The sequence below is a fragment of the Pelodiscus sinensis genome, chromosome 4 (assembly GCF_052426305.1).
Source record: "Pelodiscus sinensis isolate ZL-2025 chromosome 4, ASM5242630v1, whole genome shotgun sequence".
Lineage (NCBI taxonomy): Eukaryota > Metazoa > Chordata > Testudines > Trionychidae > Pelodiscus > Pelodiscus sinensis.
The window spans coordinates 28508548-28533127 of record NC_143055.1 but is presented as its reverse complement, the minus strand read 5'-3'; the positions used below and the strand labels follow the sequence as shown (position 1 = coordinate 28533127).

General features: G+C 42.7%; 1 long non-coding RNA gene across 2 annotated transcripts in view; it reads left to right on the top strand.

Moving 5' to 3' along the window:
- The first annotated feature begins 13613 nt into the window (after positions 1–13613).
- The window catches only part of LOC149524499 (uncharacterized), an 85775-nt gene continuing 74808 nt past the window's right edge, over positions 13614–24580 (top strand). For both annotated transcript variants that reach the window (XR_016349401.1, XR_016349402.1), the window contains exon 1: positions 13614–13923. This is a non-coding gene — a long non-coding RNA (uncharacterized LOC149524499). The remainder of the gene's footprint in view (positions 13924–24580) is intronic.

Below are 24580 nucleotides of genomic sequence, written 5' to 3'. Positions count from 1 at the left end.
AAAAGAATTCAAAGGGGTACAAGCAGCTTGATTTGTTATTGTTGCTTTTCTCACTGGTGGTGCAATGTTGTTTTGTTAAAGTGATGTTTGTTGCTTTCTATGTATTATTTACCACTAGTGACCAAATACATTATTCTTGTTGTTCTTTGACAACAAGAATAAAAATATGTGTTGATGCTCTCCAGCATAGCACTAGGTGAGCTAGGCACAGTGAATCATTTATCTGAAAATTTAGTCCTTTTTCCCCTCTTTGAGTTACCTTACAGAGAATTGGTGATTGCCTAAATCTATCTATGGCTATGTCTAGACTGCAGAGCTTTTCCAGGATACCAGAGGTATCCTGGAAAAGCTCTGCGGCGTCAAAGGAATGCGTCCACTTTTCTGAAAAAAAGGTCGAAAAAGCGGACACGTTTTGGTGGAATCCCCGTAAACCTCATTTTATGAGGAAGAAGGGATGTTCCGAAAGAGGGGCTTTTTTTCTGAAATTTGGCCCCGTGCAGATGCGCCAAATTTCAGAAAAGTCTCTTTTGGAAGTAAATCGGAAAAAGATAATAAAATTGCGTCCCACAAATAGTGTTTATTTTTCCGATTTATCTTTGTAATATAGACATAGCCTATAGTCTATAGTATAGACATTAGACAAATACTTTGAACAGACATATTTCTGCTTGTGGATAGTCATTGAACCTATATTTTTGAGGGCAGTCACCTACTGATGGTATTGTTTTTACTGCCTAATTAGACAGCTGACCTTTATAAACATAGAGTGACTACTTCACAGGAAAAGATTTATTTAAGGTATTATTTAAATATGTAAAAATAAGGAAATACCTATTACCTATTCTGGGAAACTTAATGCAGTTAAATTTCATATTACTGTATCAAATATAAAACTAATATCTGTATTCACATGTAGTCAGCTCTGTTTGAAAATGAATATGGGTATTTGCACAAAGAACAGCCATTTCCCATCTCTGCCATCCTCTGTGCTGCCCCTTATCAATGCAATGACCTCCATTAATTAGATCGTAGTTCAAGAAAGCATTTAAACATGAGTGTAAGTGCATCAGTATAAAAGAAAGCACGTAAACAGGTCCATTTGCTTTAGTCACATTGACTTAGATAGGATTTAGACATGTGCTTAAATGCCGTCCTGAATCGGGATGCTTTCCTAATGTGGAAGGACACTAACCTTCCTGCCAAAGGCTCCTCAGAATCGATGGTGCTTTGACACTTTCCAGAAGTCAGCCAACCTAGGATGGATTAGAGTGCAACAGACAGGGAGTGCTGATCTATTTAAAGTGAAAAAACCCAAACCACCACCATAGTAGAAGCCAAACAAACTGCATCCATATGAGATGGTTCTTTTACCATTGTTCTTTCTTTCCTCCTGTCCTGTCTTTTATTTATCACAGTCATTTGTTGAGTCTTGTTTATTTAGAATTGTGAGCACTTTGATCCAGGGACTGTCACTAAGGTTGTGTCTATGTGACTATAGCATGGATAGGCATATCCCCACCCCAGTTGTAATCTAACTAGCATGGGTAACAATGAGAGTGAGGACATGGCAATACGGGTTTCATTGCTAGCTAGGTGCCCCTGAGTAGATACTTGTTGCTAATGTTGCACATGGCAGTCCATAGCATCACATCTACACTGCTATTGTTACTCCTGCCAGGTAGATAAACCTGGCTTGGATATGCCTATCTGTACCATAGTCACACCTTTCACATCTAAGGGGCAAGATTAGAAAGGCAAAGGCACAGAATGAGCTCAAACTAGCTACGGGAATAAAGGGAAACAAGAAGACTTTTTATAAATACATTAGAAGCAAGAGGAAGACCAAGTCAGTGAGGAGGGAGAAACAATAACAGGAAACTTGGAAATGGCAGAGATGTTCAATGACTTCTTTGTTTCAGTCTTCACTGAGAAGTCTGTAGGAATGCCTAACATAGTGAATGCTAGTGGGAAGCGGGTAGTTTTAGAAGGTAAAATAAAAAAAGAACAAGTTAAAAATCACCTACAAAAGTTAGATGCCTGCAAGTCACCAGGGCCTGATGAAATGCATCCTAGAATACTCAAGGAGCCGATAGAGGAGGTATCTGAGCCTCTAGCTATTATCTTTGGAAAATCATGGGAGACAGGAGAGATTCTAGAGGACTGGAAAAGGGCAAATATAGTGCCCATCTATAAAAAGGGAAATAAGAACAACCCAGAAAACTACAGACCAGTTAGTTTAACTTCTGTGCCAGGGAAGATAATGGAGCAAGTAATTAAGGAAATCATCTGTAAACACTTGGAAAGTGGCAAGGTGATAGGGAACAGCCAGCGTGGATTTGTAAAGAACAAATCATGTCAAACCAATCTGATAGCTTTCTTTAATAGGATAACGAGTCTTGTGGATAAGGGAAAAGCGGTGGATGTGGTATACCTAGACTTTAGTAAGGAGTTTAATACGGTCTCACATGATATTCTTATCAATAAACTAGGTAAATACAACTTAGATGGGGCTACTATAAGGTGGGTGCATAACTGGCTGGATAACCATACTCAGAGAGTAGTTATTAACGGTTCACAATCTTGCTGGAAAGGCATAACAAGTGGGGTTCCGCAGGGGTCTGTTTTGGGACCAGCTCTGTTCAATATCTTCATCAACGATTTAGATATTGGTATAGAAAGTACGCTTATTAAGTTTGCAGATGATACCAAGCTGGGAGGGGTTGTGACTAATCTGGAGGATAGGGTCATAATTCAAAATGACCTGGACAAATTGAAGAAATGGTTTGAGGTAAATAGGATGAAGTTTAATAAAGACAAATGCAAAGTGTTCCACTTAGGAAGGAACAATCAGTTTCATACATACAGAATGGGAAGCGACTGTCTGGGAAGGAGTATGGCAGAAAGGGATCTAGGGGTTATAGTGGACTACAAGTTGAATATGAGTCAGCAGTGTGATGCTGTTGCAAAGAAAGCAAACATGATTCTGGGATGCATTAACAGGTGTGTTTTGAGCAAGACATGAGAAGTCATTCTTCCGCTCTACTCTGCACTGGTTAGGCCTCAATTGGAGTATTGTGTTCAGTTCTGGGTGCCACATTTCAAGAAAGGTGTGGAGAAATTGGAGAGGGTCCAGAGAAGAGCAACAAGAATGATTAAAGGTCTAGAGAACATGACCTGTGAGGGAAGGCTGAAGGAATTGGGTTTGTTTAGTTCAGAAAAGAGAAGATTGAGGGGGGACATGATAGCAGTTTTCAGATATCTAAAAGAGTGTCATAAGGAAGAGGGAGAAAACTTGTTCATCTTGGCCTCTGGGGATAGAACAAGAAGCAATGGGCTTAAACTAAAGCAAGGGAGGTTTAGGTTGGGCATTAGGAAAAAGTTCCTAACTGTGAGGTTAGTCAAACACTGGAATAAATTGCCCAGGGAGGTTGTGGAATCTCCATCTGTGGAGATATTTAAGAGTAGGTTAGATAAATGTCTATCAGGGATGGTCTAGACAGTATTTGGTCCTGCCATGAGGGCAGGTGACTGGACTCGATGACCTCTCGAGGTCCCTTCCAGTCCTAGTATTCTATGATTCTATGTGGTGCGTAGCCATTCCTTGAGCATGTCTGCAACATCTAGCGCAATACAACCTTGCTTCTGATTGGCACTTGGAGGAGCTCCCATAACACAAATAATATTTGCATAAACATATTCAGGCAAGTGAAGCAAAAGGGGTATGAACAGGCTGTAGTGAAAGGTAATTCAGAATTAATAAAAGCTTTTGTGAATAATTTTGCCCAATATTCACCCAGTGCTGATTACACTGTTACTGCTGATTTAAAATATAACACAATTAATTTACTTTTGTGCAGACTTTCCACAGTAGGAAACTAAGCAGAAGAATGAACGTTGATTAAAAGAGATGAAATAAAGTCTTTTTACTGATCATATATGTAAAGACCTCAAAAAATGTAAATTCTATTTCATTGTTGCTTGCAATAATTATGCTCTTCAGTGTATTTCTGGTTTATTGCATTGCCACAGGATTTAGTTTTCCAAAATACATGTATACTGCACATATTTCAATTGGAATAAAGTTTCAAAGTACTGCACCATGTCATACAATGCCACTGCACAAAATTTGTAAGGTTATTTTATTTCCTTGTAGTCGCTGAAGAGTTTACTGAAACGCAGACTAAAGTTAAATCCCCGCCCCCCCGTCCCCCTTTTTTTGTATAAGGATGTTTCATAGCCACTTCCTCAGAATTTAGCTTTTCTTTTACTCATTTAATCTTGAAAGGTCATTTTAGGCACTAAAAATCCTACTTGCCAACTTTTAAAATAATCATGATCTCCAATAGAACACCATCTATTTTTAACATTGTACTTTTTAATGTCTCTTCTTTAAAGACACAAAGCAACTGACTTTTCTTCTGCCTTGAATAATTTATGACTTCAGAGATTTCAGATGCTATGACATAAATTATCAACTGCTTTTCCAAAATTTGCTGATACAGTGGGGATGTTTTCTGTATGCTTTGTAGTAACCTTGGCTTTGTAATATGCTCCTTTCTGCAGTTAGATTTGATAAATAGAATTTCCTTGTAATTTATACAACTTGAGTGTTTCTGCGTGTGGAATCTATATAGTGCTCTCTGCATGCGTTTTGGAAACTACAGTGTGGCATGGTTTGTAAAGTAAGAGTGTACACTTAATAGATTTTTAAGGCCAGAAAGGGCCATTATGATAATGTGTAACATAGGCTATAAAATTCTACCCAGTGATTCCCAAATGTAGCCCGACAACTTATGGCTGAATGAAAGCAGGTTTTTTTTAAAAAGAGATCCATTTTTTATTAAAAGACTTCATGTGTGGCCAATGCTCAGACAATTCTCAGGGCCTCATGGACTGTGATAGCTGGGATTCCTTGATATTTTGCTAAAATGATGGCACAGGTAGATTTTAATGTGTATTTGGCATGAGACTTTTAAAATGTGTGTTATGGTTATTTTGTGTTGAGTGGAGAAATATCTATATACTCTCTGACTAGACTTGGGTCAGTAGCAGTTGGGCTATCTAGTAGACTTTGATTAGGAGGTAAAAATGGAAAGTCTATAAAGAACCCAAATGAGAAAAAGCAGCAGCAGCAGCTATACTATGTAGATGGTTGAGCGTAGTGGGCTGAGGTTAGTAAGATTTAATATGAAAATAAAAGAAAGAGTAAGAGAAAGGGATCAAACCAGAAATTCAGAGATTATTTCCTGGACAGGATGCATATCAAAGAAAATAAAGAACCTCTGACATACAGGGAATTCAGTGTGGCTGTGTCTACATTGGCAAGATTTAGGGTGGCAGTGTAGACTTACCCTCATTGGTACTCTGGGTTTAACTGAAATCTGTCAGAGGCTGAGGATAGCTTATAGATAGTAAGAATGTCTACACTGGCCGCGAGTTCTTGCGCAAGAACACTGATGTTCTAATGTAAGAAATCAGTGCTTCTTGTGCAAGAACTATGACGCTCCCACTCAGGAATAAGCCCTCATGTGCATGTGTTCTTGTGCAAGAGGCCAGTGTAGACAGGCAACATGAATTTCTTGCTCAAGAAAGCCCAATGGCTAAAATGGCCATTGGAGCTTTCTTGTGCAAGAGAGCGTCTACACTGGCACAGATGCTTTTGTACAAAAGCATATCTTTTGCGCAAAAGCACATGCCAGTGTAGACGCTTTCTTGTGCAAATACTTTAACGCAAAACTCTTGCGTTAAAAGTATTTGTGCAAAAGCTTGCCAATCTAGATGTAGCTGGTATGTCTACATTGCCACCTTAGTTCGAACTAGGGTGGCTAATGTAGGCATTCGAACTTGCCAATGAAGCCCAGGATTTAAATATACTGGGCTTTATTTGCATGTTCCTAGGCGCTGCCATTTTTAAATGCCCCGTAGTTCGAACTCCCTGCCCGCGGCTACACTCCTAATTCGAACTATCATTACTTCTCATTGCAGGAGTAACAGTAGTTTGAATTAGGAGCTTTAATTCGAACTACCTAGGCTGTGCCGTGTGTGGCCACAGGCAGGGAGTTCAAACTATGGGGCATTTAAAAATGGCGGCGCCCGGGAACATGCAAATAAAGCCTGGGATATTTAAATCCCGGGCTTCATTTGTAAGTTCGAATACCTACATTAGCCACCCTAGTTCGAACTAGGGTGACAGTGTAGATATACCCTCATTGGTACTCTGGGTTTAACTGAAATCTGTCAGAGGCTGAGGATAGCTTATAGATAGTAAGAATGTGGAAACAAAACAGAGGAAAATTGCCTCAGAGCATACAGAAATAAAGCACACTAAGGAGACCTTAATGTAGGGTTTTTGTCATGAAATTATAACTAGTAAAATCAAGAAGAGAAAATGTGGTTCTGAGTTTGAGAAACACAGAGGTGTTTAGAGGTCTGTTAATAGGTTGATATTATGAGGCTCACTTACCCTCAGAGCTTCACCTTTGGGGATTAGCTCTGCCAAATCTGATACCATCTTCATTCAATGCCCTTCTTTCTCTCCAGTATAACTAGTTCACTATACAGTTTACCTTTTTGGGGGTAAAACTGTCCCCAGACCAACTATCCAGATGGTAATCAAGACAGTCTCCTATTTCAAGACTGTGCCACTTTCCCAGTGGTTGGTAGGAGTGCCCAGGTTGGTAGGATGTAGGAGAACCCAGGTCCTATGTTGTGTCTTCTCCAGAGTTCTGCAGGTCCTCCTATGTTTTCCAGAGAGTGGAGAAGCATGAACACAGAGAAGAGCAACTCTAATGAGAAAACGGGAACAGCTAGAAGCATGTATGTCTATCACAACAATGCTCCTTGCCAGCCTTATATCAAATGTGGTAAAATTATCAGAGAGAAAATATTGAAGAGCGAGAAGTGCATGTCCTCCCTCCCCCCTACTTCCTATGAACTTTTGCAGGAGCAAATTTCTGTTATTGAAAAGAGGGTATGTAAATGTATGGCCCTGAGCATTTTTAATAAACCATATTCAAAGCTTTGTGTGTGTTTGGGAGTTCTCTAATCAGGAAGCTGAAACTATACTGACCAATCAAAATAGCCTTACCAAAGAAGCTTGCAAACACTCATTGGCTGAAAAACATTTGTGTAAATAGTTTGAAAAATTTGGAATAGTGAACAAATTAATAAAAATTAAACATTTCACTCTTTGCTCTGTTGTCATCCTATTGGTCTAAGATTCTAGAGAGCCAAGGTAGGTGAGGTAATATCTCCGCCACTGTTTTATTGCCCACACCCACTACAAAGTCTTCACAGATCCTTTGAAAACAAAAAAAGAGACTAAACTCATTAAATGTTTAACTCTGAATCTAGCTCTATCTGTGATATTCAGTGTCAGTCCCAGTTGATGTATGAATTGATAATTGTGTTAACATTTCACAAGTCACCATATAATTACCATTGTTTCCAGTTGTGTTTCAGCAAAATAACATGAAATATAGTATTTAATGATATTTTATTAACTAGTATCAGTGAATTCCCTTGATGATAATTTTTGTCACCCAGAAAATAGGTTCATAGACAAAGGTATGATGGATCTTAGATTCCTCCCTACAAATGATAAATGAAGCAGAATCATCAATGAGATATACAGAAGTCAGTAGGATGGAGTATATGTAATTATTTGTTTCAGATTTAAAGATGACCTGCAGAAATAATAAATTAGGGTTTGCCTTCCCTTTCTTATTTATGGAGTATGAAGAACATCCAAAAGGCTTTTTTACTTCCAAACAAACTAAAGTTGTATTATTCTTTATGTTAGAAATTCTCGTCCACTCTTTTCCTGGGATAATTCTCTGGATGATAGGAGAAGCAAAAGGTTTATGATATCAGATAATTGAAATAAATGATTTTGAAAAACTAAAATGTTTTGGATTCCTCGTGTTGTCACTGATTTCACTGTAGTGCCTTTCAAGCCTTTGAAAAAAAATCTCTTTTATTTCAGATTCAAACCTCACCGCTTCCCTTAGTTCAAGAGCTAAGGAAACTCCCAATTCTCTTCTCTGGCTCTTGTGAATGAGTGCTCTAACGGTCATAGATATAGAAAATACCTTATCCTTTCTTTTTCCATCAGAAAGAATAAAATAATCCACTAATAATTGCATCTAGCTCCATAGACATAAATGGTGCTTTACAGTGAAGATAAATATAATCATTACTCTGAGAAACATATAATTGATGCGCTTGATCCTCAGAGGTACTCAGCACCTGCATCACTATTAATTTCCGAAAGATTTATAGGGGCTATGCGCCTCTCAGGATCAGGTTCTAAGATAGCTCTCTTTAGCGAAAAAATGAGCAAGAAAGAAGAAACCATTAGAACTGCCTTAGAAAGCAGTCATGAATCTATGCACATTACCATAATTTAAAGCCAGGGTGGCCAATCTGAGCCTGACAAGGAGCCAGAGTGTACCAATGTACATTGCTAAAGAGCCATGGTAAGATAGCAGCCGCTCCCATCATCTCCCGCATAGTGCCTCCAGCCTGATGTAATTGGCTGTATTTCAGTATGCAGGAGACTCTTGGGGGAGGGAAGTGGAAGAGGAAGTGGACCTTGCGGGCAGGCCTGGAGTCCAAGGCAGAACTGGGGCTAGACAATGCCACCCCTAGCACATTGAAAAGTTGGTGGTTATAGCTCCAGCCACATACTAACTTCAGAAGAGCCAGATGCAGCTCTGCAGTTATAGGTTGCGCACCTCTGACAAAGTGTTGTATTTGGAAAGAAGTGCTATGTTAATACATACCATGTGTACATCTTGTACTATCTAATCTGATCCATTTAGTTTTGTGAGATGCTTTACTGATGCTATATTATTAATGGCACATTTAATACCTGGTCCCCTTGTATGTGAGTGCAATTTCCAGCTGGGAGAATTTTAGTACAGCTTTTACAGTCTAGGTTTGCAGGTGGCATCTTTTAACCGGTTAAAAAACAATGTCTGAAGAACATGAGGGTCCTGGTTTTGATCTTGACAGGTTTGAACACACTGAGGTCTGATTAACCTTGTTTATGCTAAGTGGTAGGTTAACAAGTGTAATTTGCAAAGTTTGCACAGGAAACAGGAGCAAGTTATGTGAAAATAGGTACTGCAATGTACCCACACATTGTATGCGTTAGGTACTAATAATGTCAGTAATGTATCCCAGCATCACCTTCAGGAGATTTTTAGTGGGAAATATTTGGCTGTGATTAACAAAATAGATGTGAGGTTGGGGAAAAGACATACAAAAAAAGGAAGTATGTTGGTGCTGTTTTATCTTGCAAAACTGAATGCCCTAATAGTTGCTTGTATTGATGGATGTCTGTGAGCATTACCTTGGCCTGCTTTTGGTAATTACACAAATAATGGGCTGCCATAGTATGCTACTCAAATAACCAGTGTGATGTCTACCATTCAGCTGCATTGATCTTTTGTTTACATTATGATTTACTGCGTGGTTGGCACCTGAATGTCACTACACTGCTGACTTAACCATGGCTTTTAGTTTCTGAAATGGCATCTTGCTTTACTCCCCAGGGAGAGTGCCTCCCACTTGCCAGTCTGCTCTGTCTCCATCACACTAGTGCATGTTCCTATGCATCTATATCTTCTGTAGAGATTATTCAGGTGATAAATGTCTGTGTGAGCCATACTTATTCACTACTCAGACATCAGGGCCCATGGGTTGGCTTCTGCTGATTGTGCTCCGTGTACCTACTACTGTTTTGCTGCACGTTTGTTGATCATAATGTTTGCTTCCCCAGTGCTGGGTCTGATGCTGACTCAGACTGATGTGATAGCCTATTACTGGAGTATCTGAGTGCCTTCAAGACAATGATTAAAATCACAACAGGCCAGTGGTATAATTCCCCTCCTTGCCTTCCCAAATCAGTTACTGTTATTATTATTTTTTAATTATTTCCTGTGGTAGCAGGGCTCTGACCTTCATTTTCTCTGTATCATTGTGTGTATCTATGGTTCCCTGCCTTCCCTTTTCTTGTGTTAAAGGAGCAGCTTGGGTGGCAGAAGGCTACACCTCTGTCTTAATTATGTATCAAGACTATTCACATTGAAGACATTTGCATGGGTTGTGTATATAATTAGAATAAGGAACCTAATTAAACTATGACAGCAACTGCGGATTTAAAATACAGGGTTGCAGAGTTCAGTATAAGCATAAACACAATAAATAAGGATGAACAGTGGCAGAGGTGGTGAAGTGATAATGCACCTGTTTAAAGAAGTGATCTGCCTTAGTATCTGACAAGGAAAATGTGGCTTAAAATAAAACTTAAAGGTAGTTAAAGTAAAGTTTAGTATGTATAGTTGCTACCTGACTCCAGAGGGTTTTGGGAAAGTAGACCAGGAAATATGAGTTCAGAAAACTGGTTGTGGATTATTTTATATTTCATCAGATATGAAGTCAGACAGTGGGTATGTCTACACTACAAAGTTAGTTTGAACTAACGGACGTTAGTTCGAACTAACTTTCATAAGCGCTACACTAGCGCTCCGTTAGTTCGAACTTAATTCGAACTAATGGAGCGCTTAGTTCGAACTAGGTAAACCTCATTTTACGAGGATTAAGCCTAGTTCGAACTAGCTAGTTCGAATTAAGGGCTGTGTAGACCCTTAATTCGAACTAGTGGGAGGCTAAGGCTTCCCAGGTTTCCCTGGTGGCCACTCTGGCCAACACCAGGGAAACTCTATTGCTCCCCTCCCGGCCCCAGAGCCCTTAAAGGGCCACGGGCTGGCTACACAGTTTGTGCCAGTTGCAAGGCTGCCAGCACGCGTGCCAGCAGACCCTGCACCTGCCACACTATGAGCCAGCCACCCGAGGACACCCAGCCCTCCACTGCTCCCCAGGACCAGCCTGGTGGCTCCCAGGAGCCTACCCGGGGGCGCAAAAGGCGGGCGCCCGCTTGGTCTAGTGCGGAGATCGTGGACCTCATCGAGGTTTGGGGGGAAGCCTCCAATGTCCACGATCTCCGCACTAGCCACAGGAACGCGGCCGTCTATGGCTGCATGGCTGCCAGCCTGGGGCCACCAGCGCAGCCGGGAGCAGGTGCGCTGCAAGATTAAAGATCTGCGGCAGTCCTACTCCCGGGCCTGCCAGCCAGGGGCCAACCCGGAGGCCTACCCTCACTTCCACGCCCTGGACCGCCTCCTGGGGGCTCATGCCGTCCCTGCCCCCCGGGACGTGATAGACCCCGGGGCAGAGGGCCCGCTCCAGGAGACGGAGGAGGAGGAGGAGGGCTCTGAGAGCCAGGAGCCTGCTGCCAGCCTGCCCAGGACCCGGGACCCCCAAGGCACCTCACAGAGCCGCTCGCCTGTGTCATCCGAGGCCGGGGAGGCGTCCACATGTGAGTACCATCGTGTTCTCCTTATGTGTACGGGGGGCTGGGGCGAGAGGGAGCCCCGGGACCATGCGCCTGGGCCTTGCCCACCAAGGAGCAGCAGCTGGGGATCCTGCAGGGGCCCTGGCCTTGCAGAGGGGAGCTGGGTTTCACACACCTGGGCCCCAGGGGTAATTGACCGCTGGTCTTGTTGCACCACAGCTGCAGCACCTGGGCCTGCAGGGTCCACTGTCAGTCCTCCCAGCGCTCCAGGACGATGCGGTCCCACCAGTCGGTGCTGGTGTCCAGACGCTAGACGCGGCGGGGCACGCCGGTGCTGGGGCGCCGCCGCGGCTCCTCCATGGCCCCCAGGGCGGCCAGGCAGAGAGGCAGGGGGCTGACGTGCACCAGGAGGTGCCAGGCAGCCTCGAGCCATTGCTGGCAGGCTTGCAGCAGCAAGTCCAGAAAGTGCACCAGAAGGTGCAGGGCGAACTGTGGCTCCATGTTGCCACCTGCGGCGGCCCCCCCGAAGGGAAGCACCGACATAGACAGGCACAGAGACCAACGCTTTGCTGTCCCTCGGCGAGGTTGGCAAGGAAGCAGGAAAAGCTGAGAACTGGCTGTCCAGGGGGGGTCCCTTTAAGCTCGAGCCTCAGATAGCCTCAGACAGCAGCCACACAAAGCAACTACTGACCTGATGCCCTGCCAGAACTTGTTTCAGCTGCCCTTAAACGCCCCCGTGTCCAATCAGTGTGGACGCACTAGTTCGAATTAGCAAAACGCTAATTCAAACTAGTTTTTAGTTCTAGATGCGCTAGTTTGAATTAGCTTAGTTCAAATTAACTAATTCGAACTAAGTTAGTTCGAATTAGCGCTGTAGTGTAGACGTACCCAGTGGGATTAGATACATAAAAAATAGTTGCTACAATTGTAAGCTCTTCGGGACAGAGACCATCTTTTTATTATGTGTTTGTACAGTACTGGATGCAATGGGCCTTGGTCCAGGATTGGGCCTCTAAATGCTTCTGCAATACAAAATAATAATTATAATCTAAAGAAGACCAATGTCAAGTGAATACTACAAAACCAGTAGTAGATACACTGGTTTTGGTATGAATATGATCCTAGTCACAAAAACTGATTAAATTTAATGACTTTTGAGTGAAAGTGGAGAACTTTTGAAGCAAAGTTGGTATCTCTCTCCTAAACTGTGTCCACCTCTCTACTTCCCATTTCCACTTCTTCATGCTGCCACTTCATGCCTGAAACAGCCTCCCACTTCTAATTCACCAAACCTCCCAGCTTCACTTAAATCACCCTTCTTTTGTGCAGCCTTCCAAAGTTTCCCCATTGCTATTGCTCTCTGGTAATTTTCAGTTTCTTGTCCTGTATTTGACTTTCGGCAGGGGCATTGGAACAACATTTGCAATAAGGGTGCCAAGAGCCATTGACCCAAGCTGTAAACCCTGGATATGCTGGAAACTAAGCCGGGGCTGCTGCAGTACCTTCAGTTCGCCTAGTTCCACACCTTTGCCTTTCAGTACTGGATAGGAAGTTCTGGATAGATAACCTAGATAGGAGGTTCAGTACTGGATAGGAGGTTCAAGGATTACAAGTTTTGTTTTTCTTAACCATTTATACACTTATGATGCTCCATAAATAATGTCCAATTTCAATTACATTTGTGCTATACTCCCATTGATGGCCACAGAAAGCATGTTTGCAATAGAGTGAAGGAGTAAGTGAAGTAATTAATCACAGTAAGGTAAACATAAGAGTTTTATTCTCCACAGGAGTCATGCAGTTTGTCACCCATCTCCTATTAATGGGACATGCACATTTCAAATACTCAGAAATAGCCACCAAATTTAATCTATTGTTATAACTGGTAAATTAGTATCATTGTTTCAGCAAGGTTGGAATAGCAAAAACTCCTTAAAATATATAAACTGACTATGCAGATTAACTTGTATTTGCAGTTACACAGTGTTGACTCAGAGTTAAATTTAGTAGCACTTAGCAAAACTAGTGGAAAGTAGAACATTTGTTTGACATCAGAAGCTTACACATGGTTTGAGCTAAATATAAAGATGAGCATTAAGTCACAGCTCTGGTACAGTCATAGTGCTTAGAATAGTTTCCACATATTGGTCAGTATAACTTAGAAGATAATTTTGTGCTTCATTATAAAGTAGGCAAGTTTGTGGAGAAAATGTGAACTTTGTGGTGTGCAGAATAAGATGTGGAAAGAAGAATATAAAACATTGTGAATGCTCTTTATGGGTCTGCACCAGCCATCACTGAACTCAATGGGAGTCTTTCTGTTGATTTTAATGCAGTGTTTGTCATGATTATGAGGGTTAGCCAGCAGCCTGGGGATTAAGGGGTTAACTGCACCTAGCCAGATGGAGTGACCAATAGGAATGTAGGTGGGACTTTTCAAACTGGGACAAAGGAATTTGGGTTTTTTTTCTTTTCTCCCTTTTGTCTCTCTGAGAGTTCTCTGCAGCTACAGAGAGGGACAAGCATGTCTCTCTCTCTCTCCAAGACATCATTCTTCATTTTCTGTAAGTAGGGTAAAGTTTAGGTAGTTTCGTTAGGTTTTATTGTGTTATGGATTGGGTATGGGATCTGAGATCTGGCACTGCTTAAAAGATGTTTTGGCTTTTCTTTGTAACTAAGTTCTAGGCCCATGGAATTTCTCCATGAGTATATTTTGTTACCTTCCTCTCTAGTCATTATACTTGCAACCAGAATATTGTTGTAATAATAAAAGTTCTTTCTTTTCTTTTTATTAACCTGGCAGTGGTTAATTGTGTGCCTTGATTTTTATATTAGGGGTAAGATTTCCCAAATGATCTTTCCCCTGATTTCTTTATCAACATTTGGGTGGTGGCAGCGGAAGTTTTATTCCCAAGATCTAGGTTTTTAAGATCTTGGGGGGAAGTTTTATACCAAAGCCTGGTAGATAAGGCTTTGGGGTACACTTGCTGGCCCCCACTTCTGCATTTATCATGCCAGAGTGGGGAAGGAGCCATGACAGTGTTTCCTAAACTTTTTAAGACCAAAGAACACCAAACAACAATTTTTTTAAGAGGAACACCAAGGATTTTTTGTTGAGGAAAAAAAAAAGGGTCGGGGAGAAAGCTACTGAGCAAAAAAAAAAAAAAAAAAAAAAGTCACCAGCCCCTTTAAGGGTGGCCATTTGGAACTCTGTTGTTCACGGCACACCTCCGACTGCCTCACAGCACACTGGTATGCCTTGGAACACAGTTTAAGAAACACTGGTTTAATGGGTGTTACGTTGAATGCTACAGATATGAATTGCTAAGCATTTTCTATAAGTTGATGAGTACCCCAAATTCAGAAACATAAGAAGAGAACAAAAACGTGACAGCATAGCTAAACAACTACATAAAAGAAGCAGTGAGAGGAAAAAGGGACTTTCTTTGAAAAGCGGAAGTTAAATCCTACTGAGGAAAATAGAAAGGAGTATAAAATCTGGCAAACTAAATATAAAAATATAAGTAGGTAGGCCATAAAAGAATTTGAAGAGCAGTTACCCAAAGACTCAAAGAGTAATTTTTTAAAAGTACATCAGAAGCAGGAAGTCTGCTAAATAACTAGTGAGGCCACTGCGTGACCAAGAGGCTACATGAGAACATGAGAACATAAGAACAGCCCTATTGGGTCAGACCAAAGATTCTTCTAGCCCAGTATCCTGTCTATTGACAGTGGCCAATATCAGATTCCTCAGAGGGAGGGAACACAGCAGGTAAATGTCACATGATATCTCTCCTGTCATCCATTTCCAGACAAACAGAGGCTAGGGACACCATTCTTACCCATCTTGGCTAATAGCCATTGATGGACCTAACCTCCATTAATCTATCTAGCTCTTTTTTGAACCCTGTTAAAGTCCTAGCCTTCACAGCATCCTTGACAAGAAATTCCACAGGTTGTTTGTTTTAAGTCTGCTGCCTATTAATTTCATTTGGTGACCCCTAGTTCTTATAGTGTGGGAATAAGTAAATAACTTTTCCTTATTCACCTTTTTCCACACCAGTCATGATTTTATAGGCCTCTATCATATCGCCCCTCAGTCTCCTCTTTTCTAAGTGAAAAGTTCAAGTCTTTTTCATCTCTCTTTGTATGGGACCTGTCCCAAACCCCTAATCATTTTTGTTGTTCTTTTCCAATGTCAATATATCTTTTTCGAGATGAGACTACCACATTTGTATGCAGCATTGAAGCTGTGGGCATATCATGGTTTTATATAGAGCAAATAAGATGGATAGATAGCTGGATAGACCAGGGTTTCCCAAACTTTTTACTTTAGTTGGAACCCGGTTTTTTTCAGTATTATTTTTTGCAGCCCAAAAATATAAATGCATATAAAAAAAAGAATGAAAAATGAATAAATTTTTAGTGTTTCACCCAGCTGCATCCTCCGTCCAACATGGGCCAGGGCATGGGCACTCCAAGAGGCATGATCAGGAGCAGATTGGGGGTAGAGTATCTGGCTAGGAGGGAGGGCCCAAGGAGGGGTAGGGTTGCCAGGTGTCCAGTTTTGTACTGGATAGTCCAGTATATGAGGGTTCTGTGCGGCAAACAAATTGAGAAAATACTGGACATATAAAATGTCCGGTATTTTCTAATTAGGTAAGTTTTATTATTATTAGGTGTATCAGTCCATAGCTGCGAACTGCCTGGCTGGTAGATGTGCTAACGCTGTGTAAGTGTCTACCAGCCAGGCACTTCGCAACTACTTGAGGGAGGGTATGAGGTGAGGGGGCAAAATGGAATCCCCGGGGCCGGACTCACTCATGTGCCTGAGTCTGCATGTGCCTGGGTCAGTCCTGCTTCCCGCTGGCCAATTCGCTCCATCCCCCCACTTTTCCTCCCGATCTCCCCTGGCTAGCCCTGCTGCCCCCATCCAGCCCTGCTTCCGGACGCTGGTTCTCCCGTCCTCCTCCTCCCAATCTCCCCTGGCCAGCCTCACCTGCCCCCCGTCCAGCCCTGATTCCGCCGCCCGCCCGCCCACCCCGATCTCCGCTAGACAGCCCCGCTGCCCCCAACCCTGCTTCCCAGCGGCTGGTTCCCCCCCCCCCGACACCTCCTCCCAGCCCTCCCCACCTTGTTCCCCTCCTGGCAGCTATGCTGAGGCCTGGTATTTTTTTCCTGCGGCCTGGTACCGGCCCATAGTTTGGGAAATGCTGCTTTATTCCATTCATCTGAAGAAGTGGCTTGTGCCCATGAAATCTTACAATATCATCTACATTTTTGTTAGTCTCTAAGGTGCTGCAGGACCATTAGTTGTTTTTTTATTTTTTTTATACTCTGAAATGTTTGTCAGGTCCTTTATTTACATCACAAGTTCTGGGTAGACAGCCCCTCTTCTTACATATTTCTGTGATAGGCTAAGCATGTGCACACTATTGTAAATACCACAGTATCTCCAAGGTCAGCCCATTGTGCATGGGAAGTGCCCACACCGCTCCATCCATTAGAGTGCAACAGATTGCTCCTCTGCTATATCATCTTGTTTCATGGACTGACATGAGGTGGAATTTTGGGGAATCGCCTCACTTCCTCTATGCCCCTTCCTAGGGAATTTGTTTGCCAAGGAGATCATGGGCTAAGGTCTGTTAATATCCATGCCCAATGCATTGACCATGCCATGGAGGGCTCCTTTCATAGTTCTCTCACTGGACAGATGCATAGACTGCTCTGAATCTAGATCATATGATTAGTTTGGGTCAAGTTTTGGAAAAAGCAAAAGCAAATATTGCATTTCAGTTGCAGTATGAACAGTTTTCGCCACTCTGTGTGAAATGGTCTGTTTGACGGAGTGCATAGGTAGGTGTGAACATATCAATGCATCTTCAGTTAAACCCACTTCTGCTGCTAATGTCATTTCTTTGCATGTAGGGCAATTTTTACATAGACTGTTCTCCTGGAACCAGTATATTTAAAGTGTCTAGTAGCTTTAAAGGCATAAAGAATGAAATGAGTTCAGCTGCAAATGTTACTTGAAAAGGAATGATCATTACTGTCTAGGTACAGTACATCTCTGATATATTATGAGAATGCCTGCAGCCCTTTCATATTTGTTATTTAGCAGATGAGTTGCTGACATCTGTATCTGCACAATTTGCTATGAATAATTTAAACCACAGAGAGCAGAAAGTGTGACTGAATAAAAGACCAAAAACCCTTGAAAATGCTTTCATGATCCCTTTGCTTGCTTAATACTTGGAGATCAAACACACAAACAAAAAATGCAATTTAGAATTACTACATTCTGTACAAGGAACCAGTAGAGAGATACAGAGTTGAGTTCATTGGATGTTTCAACTTTAAATACTGTATCTCTTTGTAGTCAGGCATGAAAAAGATGTAGACTTAATAAGGAAATATTAAACATTTATCTTGGATGTTTGATACATCTCCATAGGATCGTTTTGTAAGCAATTTGTGTTAGTAGAGACTTAATCTCACTATGGTGTACAAATTACTTGTCAGTCAGATGTTAGTGTTGTTGTTTGTGTTTGGTTTTCAGTCAGCCTCACGGGGCAAACTAGGCAACCAAAAAATTCCTAGGGAACTTTGAAGCATGTTAGTTCATCCACTGGAATTGGATTGTTGATGTTAGAGCTGTAATGATAAATGAAGAGGTTTAGATAAATTTGTGATGAGTATTGTTCTGAGTTATATATGCTGAGGTAAAGATAATCAAACTTGATGTTTCAGGGCATAAAGTAATTGGCTCCTATGGGGTTAAGAAGGAATTTCTCCTATCTCCTTTATACAGCATCATGTACTCATGGCAGCTTATGGCAGCACGATCAATGGACCAGTGTCTTGGGCCACTGTGGAAAATACTAGTTATCTTCCTCACAGATGAATACAATGTTCAGCTAATATCTGTGATATTATTTCAAAATAATAGGTTTGCTGTGTAGGTGCTCACTTTGTTATTTCAAAACAATGCTTCTGTGTAGATGTGCCCAAATAGAGGTTTTGCTCATACGTAAGTTAATGGAAAAATTGTTCTTCCTGGGCCTGATCCAAGTGCCAGTGGAATAAATGGCTTTCTGTTAACTCTGAAGACTGCCATTCAACTTAGTGGGCTTTGGATTAGGTCCCAAGCATCTAGCTCTGGTTGCATGTGAATGAGTGTATTCATTCATTCATTCATTCATGTGAGCAAGTGTATGTGGTGGGCAAGTGTATTTTCTAGTGATAATTTACCACATTCAGCTAGTGGCTTTCTCCTATCTAGGCCTGAGTTTCCCCATGATTGTGATATTTACCTTTCTTTGCAACCAGCTTGATGATCCTTGAATGAAAAGTGCTCACTCAGTAAGAGCAAAGTAGTATTGTTAATTACTAATGGTTCATATTTTTAAAAAAATCAGTCTTCCACTCAGAGAACAGAAACATTACCATGTGACCAGTCAGATACCACAAATACAGAATAATCAAGCTCAGGGGAGCCTACAGCATGCATGGACCCCTGGGGAAGAGGTGTGTATCTGTGTGGTGCAGCTCTGCACTCTCGGAAGGTGGTAGAGGTTGACTGGGTACTGTGGCATGTCCCTTTTTGAGCCCTCAGAGCCATCTAGAGCGTATGGTGCTATGCTGTGGTGGCAATTTAAAGATCCAGAACATCAGCCACCAACAGCCCTGGTTCCTTTTGAATTGCCAGACACTGGGTTAAACGCTCCTTTTGTTTCTCTTCCCCTTCTGGCGGGCCTGATCAAAGTAAAGATTTTGTCAACAACCCTGAGGCTGAAATATATTTGCACGAGCTGTAAAACTATTATGAATAATGTCAACAGACCTACTATATTTAAATCTGCTATTTAAAAATGATCATGGAATTTGGGAGACTGTCTTGAACCCACACTGTTTCGTGTTTGCTACTTTGTGTATCTCAGTTTTTACTGTAGTACCTTATACCTCTTACTGGAAATACAATCAATCTAGCAGAGCTGCTGTTTCATTTCAAAAGGTTTCAGAACAGGATTCCCCATCTATTAGTAGAAAGTCAGCTATCCCACAGAGTCATTCTTTAATCAATTAAAAAAGGGCCTTCCATAGAGAGCTAAAAATGCTTTTGATTTTATTATAATTAATTTCTCCACCACTGTTGAACACATTGAATAAAAAAAAATCACCTTTTAAGGCTATGGAAGGATTTTTAATATTTTATACAAATTAACAAAATCTGCAGTTTGGAGTATTTTTGGTGACAAAAATTTTAAAAAGTAAGCACCGAAATGGTATAGAGATGGGCATTTCCATGGTGCTAGATTTTAATAATTTTTAGTAATTTTCTTGCCCAATAATCTCTAGCTTTCAGATCACTGCTGCAAGGGCAGATCAGAATTCCCTAAGGGTATGTCTACAGTACATCACTATTTCAAATTAACTTAATTCGAAATAGTTAATTCGAATTAAGCTAATTCGAATTAATGCATCTAAACACAAAAACTATTTTGAAATAGCGTTTTGCTATTTTGAAATAGCATGTCCACACTGAGAGGACCCTGAACCGAAGTTAAGACTGGCTGGAACCAGTGCCGGCAGAGCATCAGGTTAGGACTTAGCGTGTGGGGCTGCTGCCTGAGGCTAACTGAGCTCCATGCTTAAAGGGACCCTACCCCCACCCCGGACAGACAGTTCTCAGGGTTCCCCACTTGCTTGTCTACCTCGATGAGGGACAGCAAAGCAGTCCTGTGTTGGAGTGCCCTGAGTGCCTGCACTCGGGACACCACAGCACTCAGTCACATGGAGCCAGAGCTGCTCCTGGGCATGCCAGTGTGTCTTGTGTTGTCTTTGCCATCAACCCGGCTGCACTTGCTGAAGGCTGCCATCGGAGGGGGGGGGGTGAAGTCCATCAGGGGGCTGTCAGGATCCAGGAGGCCCTGCAGGAAAGCGTCCACCCCGAGGAGCCCTCAGATCCACCCAGGTCCTTCCTACCGGGTGCTTGTGCCCCATTCCTCCCTCACATCCTTCCATTTACTCCTCCCTAGCCCCCCTTCCTGATGTCAAATAAAAGACACGTATGTTCAAAAATAGAAACTGGGTTTATTGAACAAAACTGGGGGATGGATGAACCTCTTGGGAAACTGGGAAAAGGAGGTGGGAGGGTGGGAGAGGGGAGGGGGAAACCTGGGAGGAGGGAGATGGAAGGGGGAAGCAAGGGGAAGAAGGGGGAGGGGAAACTCAGGGCCCAGGATTGAGGGTCTCGCCAGACCAACTTGATTTTCATGCAAACCTGCTCCTGGGTTTGCATGTGGCCTTTGGTGACCAGGCTGGCAGGTATCCTGCCATAGACGGCCACATTCCTCCATCTACTGCGGAGATAATGGACATTGGGGGCATCCCCCCCAAACCTGAGTAAGGTCCATGATCTCCACCTTGGACCAGGAAGGCGCACGCCTTCTGCAGCCCCTGTCAGGCTCCTGGGAGCTGGCAGACTGCTCCTGGGGAGTGGTGGAGGGCTGGCTGCCAGTGGCTTGCTGGCTCATGTTTTGGGGCCACTTGGTCAGGGGCCCCAGTGGCCACTTCTGGCTCTGGGCTGGCAGGCTTGGAGCTGGCACAGGCACGGTGGCCAGGGTCTACCCCTTTAATGGCTCTGGAGCTGGGGGAGAGGAGAGTAAGTTTTCCTGGTTGTGCCCAGAGTGGCCACCATGGCTCCCTCGGAAGGGCTGAAGGCCCCCTATTTTGAATTAAGTGTCTACACAGCACTTAATTCGAAATAGCTATTTCGAATTTGGCGTTACTCCTCGTAGAATGAGGTTTACCAAATTCGAATTAAGAGCTCCGCTATTTCGAATTAATTTCAAAATAGCGGCTTGCATGTATAGAAGCTATTAAAGTTAATTCAAAATAATGGCTGTTATTTCGAATTACCTTTGCAGTGTAGACATACACTAACAGAGCTCTGGTCAAAACACTATCCACTTATTTCTGTGGCTACAGTTGGGTGCACTACAACTTGGCAAAATAGACACTAATAAGGATACGTCTAGACTACATCCCTCTTTTGACAGAGGGATGAAAATTAGATACTTCAAAATTGCAAATGAAGCCGGGATTTGAATTTCCCGCACTTCATTTGCATATTCACGGGTTCACCGGATCTTTCGAAAAAGGCTTCTATTTTCAAAAGAACCGCGTATAGACTGTGATTTCACTTTCGATATAGCGATTTTTCGAAAGAGCGCCATGATGCAAATATGCAAATGAAGTGCGGGAAATTCAAATCCCAGCTTCATTTGCAATTTTGAAGTCTAATTTACATTCCTCTGTCGAAAGAGAGATGTAGTCTAGACACACCATAAATCTGAACAAATCTGATGTATATAACTATGACAGCAGAATCAAAAGGAAACTTTTCTTTTGAAGATAAAAATGTCACCTGAGTGACAGTGGGTCACTGTGTAGCTCTAAGCTGCTTGAGTAGCATTCTGTCAGCCCTGCCAATGGGGAGAGGGGAGACGACAAAGGGGCAATTGTACCAGGGGCTGGCATTTCAAAGGGACCTGGATGTTCTGGCCACCGCTGTAGCTACTGTGGCAGGGGTGACAGATGGAGCCCCGGTCTCTTTGAATTGCCTCAGGAGTGCTGCGCCACCCTATGCTACAATGTGCTGCAAAACACAAAACAATACTTCCTAAAAATAATACCTTCCCTATCATAGGACTTGGTGCTGATCCATGCAGAAGTCCCTTAGTATAAGTTGTGGGAACTGAGCACTTCTCAGGATATGCCCCTCTCCTACCTCATAGGATTAGGCCCTGCATTTTTTTCCAAGACTAAAAGTGAATGTATATTATTTATAACAAATGGTAACATTTTATTTGGGGCCTGGTTTTGTTTTATTACACAGTACCAAAAACAATTTTTTTTAAATCAGCAAGTACTCTGTTTTACATTATAGCTTTGCTATAACATATTTGCCTGTCCCTCTGGAGAACTAATCCCAATATTTACCAGCATCCCAAAACTCACTTTACCTACTTAAAAGAATGATGTGTGTCACATTTGGTGGTAGGGCAGGAATAATATGACCCGAGAACTTTAGTACCAGGTTTAAAAACAGAACAACATTTATGGTTGATTTACAAACACTTAAAAATGCAGTGGAAACGCAAGTGCAACTTTGGCTACCAGAGCACTTTTGTTAGCGTTTCCTTTTATGTTATCATGCCTAGAATTTAGTGCTTTTATTAAACTGGGAGAGCTGTTACATTTTGACATAGGAAAGGAAAATAATGTACTTTATGGCACTGGTATGCACATGACCCACATTCCACAATAGCCTGGATGACAATAAGAAAATGATGAAACTATAATCCTGTTTATTGTTATCTTATTGATGTGTGCAAAGATGCTGCCAATGACACCTAATTTCTCTCTGCGTCACAGGATGATCCCTGTTGTATTCTTTCCCAAGCAATGCTTTTTGTTAAAGCCCATGCCAAGATCTGACTGTACTACCAAGCCCACAGAAAGCCTAGATTCCCTGCTGCGAGATGTGCTCAGTGTTGACAAGTGCTTGGAAGTAAGCACAGAGCTGCAAGTGGATACTTTTAATACAGAAAGTTAAAGTTATGGCCAAGTTTCTGTTTAAATTTCAACTTTTCTAAAAGATGTAACAGCCATATGGTTAATCAAACTGCTTTGGTCTGCCTCATAGGGACAGTCAGTGAGAGAGATTTTGGGTGCTTTTGACCAAGAGATACAGCACCTGTGGAAAAAACAGCTTTGATAAATTTTGGCATCATGTTATGCTGACTGACAGAGATAAAACCAGGGCTCGGATCAGTACATCGGGAGCTCAAATGCTCAAGGGCAACCACCAGCCTTCAGGGGAAATAAAATGATAACGTTACAGGCGGCCCCTGACTTGTGACACGATCGGTTCCTGGGGAAGCATCGCAAGTCAGGGCTGTAGTATCTCGGGCGGTTTCCTGTATTTGAAATAGAGTTGGATTCTTCTGTTAGGTATGCCAAGGCTCATGTGCCTAATGGATTACACTGAGCATGTGCAGAGCGAGGGGACAACTATCTGGAATATTATCTCTACATCAGAGTAGCTGGGTGGCTTCTATACTCATCTACTCTGTACCTGGCATTACATGCACACACTACATTCATATCCCACCTCATGACTGTATCATGGCAAGAAGATCCCAGTAATCTGTGTTAATGACAAGAACAATGCAACTGAAATGATGCAGACTGGAACCTTATGGTACACATGCAACTCTTTTATTTGATAACATACATGGGCAGGTGGGCCTCAGACCTAGGTCTCTTCATGTCACAATCACAACTATTCCAAGCTGCTGTACTTTATTTCTTCACCCTCCAGTACTGCTATGCCTACCACAGTGAATGCAGCTGGCGTGCATGCAGATAATTCCCAGCGCCTAGTGTCAGCTCCAGGGGTCAGAGTTAAGATGTTTACCGTAACTCTATTTTCTGGTTTTTTAAATTTTGAGTTTTGCTGAACTTAGAGTTCTGACAGAGCCCAAGCTATCCCTCGGCAACCTTAGCTTTGAATTACTACAGGTTTTGGCATTTAATATGTATATTTTGAATCAGGGAGCTGTATTTCAGAATCCTTGTTTATTTGTATGGCACAGGGGTGACATGTGAAGGAGGTCGGAGAGGGCATAGATTCCCAATACTGTGGGTGGCAGGGCAAGTGGCCAAAGCCTCTGGGCAGCCCAGGGGACTAGCAGGGAGCCTGGTGTCCACAGCAGAGGAGCCCCCCCCACACACACCCCTTGCCTAAGGGTTCGCAGAAGAAATGTGGTTCCACTCCCCCAACTCCTAGCTACATCACTTGGGCACAGGCAGGACTGCAGCCTCCCTGTACTCACTGGCGGGAAGTGAAGCAATATACCTGACAGCTGGGCAAGTGAAGCAGTCTGTGGCCATGTCACTCCACTTCTCTGGCTCTTACCATTGCCAGTGAGTATGGGGGGCTGACCCCTGCTGCTGATGTCAGGCCCCTGCTAGCCCCCTGAGTGGTGTTGGGGCTGGGGACAGAGGCAGAGCTGTGGTGGAGCAAGGGTGGCAGAGGCAGAGAGAGGGTGGAGCAGGGGAAGGGGTGGGGCAGAAGCTGGGGCGGGGGTTGTCTCAGCCTTCCCCTGAGGTAGGGGTAGCACAGGGAGGAGTCATGGGGGGAATCATGTGGCC